Below are 2584 nucleotides of genomic sequence, written 5' to 3' on the forward strand. Positions count from 1 at the left end.
AACTCAGTACTGGTAGCCTGTGTATTTAACCAAGTATCATCAACTCAGTACTGGTAGCCTGTGTATTTAACCATCAACTCAGTACTGGTAGCCTGTGTATTTAACCAAGTTATCATCAACTCAGTACTGGTTGCCTGTGCATTTAAACCAAGTTATCTTTCATTTATTTATTGTGTTATTATGTTTCCTATAATGTCTTTTTCTTTTGTTGATAAAACAAGTTTACTGGAGAACTGAGACGAAGTAGAAGAACTCTGACAGGGTGGATGAGGTTAATTAAAAAGCAATTTATTCAGAGTAAAGATTATCTGAATAGCGTGCACGGACCCTTCATCAAGCTCAAAATGGAACTCTCTGAAAGAACCCAGATAACAGAGTGCATATACATTTTATACAGTACAGAAAGTAGGTTGAGTCTGGAAGTTCTGGCTCCTCTGGTTGGTTCTGATGAGTTGGGCGAGGTCTCCTTCAGGCCAGTATCACTGTTCCCATTGGCTCTGAGTAGAGTTCTTTGTCTTCAGAAATGTTCAGCTAAAACAGGAGATTACGTGTGTGTGCGTAGATGTTCCTTTTTGACATTTCTGTGTGTCTCTGTAAAATGTTCAGACTGAAGAGGAGTTTTTTGCTGTGTGCGTAGATGTTCCTGTCTTATTCGTGTTTATGAAAGGTTTACGTCAGCCCTCTTCCTTTGGTATGTGTGTGTCCAGTTTCTCGTGATTATGCACAGACAGGCACCCCTTTCTTATCATCTTTATTGAAAAGCCTGTGTCAGCCATCTGTCCTCTGGGTGTGTGTGGTCTCCGTATCTGCTATGAGTTTGTGAGAAACCCCTGTTTGGAAAGAAGTTAGTTATAACAATGTATTAGCAAATATGCTTGTGTTATAATAAATGATATTTATTACACTTTCTCTCTGTATTGTTGGGAAGGGCCCATAAGTAAGCATTTCACTGTTAGTCTACACCTGCTGTTTACACAGCATGGGATATGAGTTGGCTATCAGTAATCCAATTCATATACAGTACCTATGAACCTCCACCTCCTCTCTGTCCCTGCCTCAGTCATTACTCAATACTGTAATAGTGCTGTCTGCAGTAGCAGTGGTACAGAGTGGTGAGGGCTAAAAAAAGGWAGCAGAGAAAAACGACCCTGGCTTTTTAAGTACTGTCTACCATCTAAAATAGTATKTCTCCTTGAAGTGAGTCACCCAGACTGCTAATGAGTTCTTGTGTTGGGTGGCGGTGTCACTAGCAACAATTCTAATGCAACAGTTGGACAATGGATGAAGATACTCCAAACTTTTAGATAAAAAAAACAAAAACAATGCATCAGATATTGACTGAATTATAGCTCCCGACATCGGTCTAATGCCCCGTGTCCACTAGCACATTGTGCCGCACGCTGACACACCGCTTCCTATTCATTTTCAATGGAAGGAAAGCGGTGAGAAGCGGAGAGGGCGGGGGACCGTTGCACGGCGCGAAGGTGGCGTGGGAGGAGGTGAAAAGATAAACTTTTCCCAACTTTAAGCAAATCATCAGCGGCGACCGCTGGGCGATGACCAATCATATCGAGTGGTTTCCATGACGAAWTAGACGCTATGGGACGCAAGGATGGAGACTTTCTTCAGCAAAGAYGGCTGACAAAAATACTAGGATGGATGTTATAAATGTAAGTGATTATAACATCATAACGAAATATGCAAAAAAATGTACAGTTCAGAGGAATATGTTAATGTAGAGACAAACGATTATGCATATTTTTTCTGTCAAACGGTAATTTACGAAAATCGCGATTTAGCAAACTAGCTGACTAGCTAACATTAGACAGCTAACGTTAGCTGGCTAGCTTTATGTGTGTTGTGACATGATTATGAACTTGTAATTCTGGTTGTTTAATGTTTTAGGGACTCCTAAAACAACCAGCAAACCAGGCAGTTGTCTTGTGAAACAGTGGATGTAAAGAATCAAGCTAGCTAAAGCATTTACTGCAAATTGAATGTACAATTTTGTAAGCTTGCCTTGCTGATATTTGCCATGCAATGCCGATGAAGTAATGTAGCTAGCTAACCATTTTTTTGCTTATTGTGCAGTGGAGGATAAAAAATACCTGTATGCCTATGGATGTGTAGCTAGCCGATCTGTGTATGGACCCTAAAACGTTTGGTATGCATATTAGTTCAGAACCTAGCTATGAACCTCATCTTTCATAGCCAGTTGTATCAACTTCAAAACAGCCTGAATGACACTAATGAAGCCTATGGTTGAGTAGAATATAATATAACTTTGTACCAAGGATGCCCACATTGTAGTCTGTACTTTTTAATATATTCACTGATCATGTACTCTACCTTGGCAAATAAAGGTGCAGTTCAGGTGTGAATGTCTGTGAGATCATTTTTCAGTCATATCCAATACCAGGAGTATCAAATGCCAGTCTTTGAATGATGCTGTGTCTGCATGTATGTATTACAATGATACACTTCAACAGTGTTTACCAATCTTGGTCCTGGGACATCAATGGTTACACATTGTAACTATGCAATATACTAGAAACATGGTTTAACTAGTTAAAGGCTGATTTGT

At 39.9% G+C, this 2584-nt stretch overlaps 1 long non-coding RNA gene across 1 annotated transcript; it reads left to right on the top strand.

Moving 5' to 3' along the window:
* Positions 1 to 1549: 1549 nt before the first annotated feature.
* LOC139026548 (uncharacterized) lies at positions 1550 to 2377 on the top strand. The gene is made up of 2 exons (XR_011478377.1): positions 1550 to 1670; positions 1906 to 2377. It is a non-coding gene; the product is annotated as an uncharacterized lncRNA (long non-coding RNA).
* Positions 2378 to 2584: the final 207 nt, after the last annotated feature.

Source organism: Salvelinus sp. IW2-2015, unplaced genomic scaffold (genome assembly GCF_002910315.2).
Source record: "Salvelinus sp. IW2-2015 unplaced genomic scaffold, ASM291031v2 Un_scaffold5070, whole genome shotgun sequence".
NCBI lineage: Eukaryota > Metazoa > Chordata > Actinopteri > Salmoniformes > Salmonidae > Salvelinus > Salvelinus sp. IW2-2015.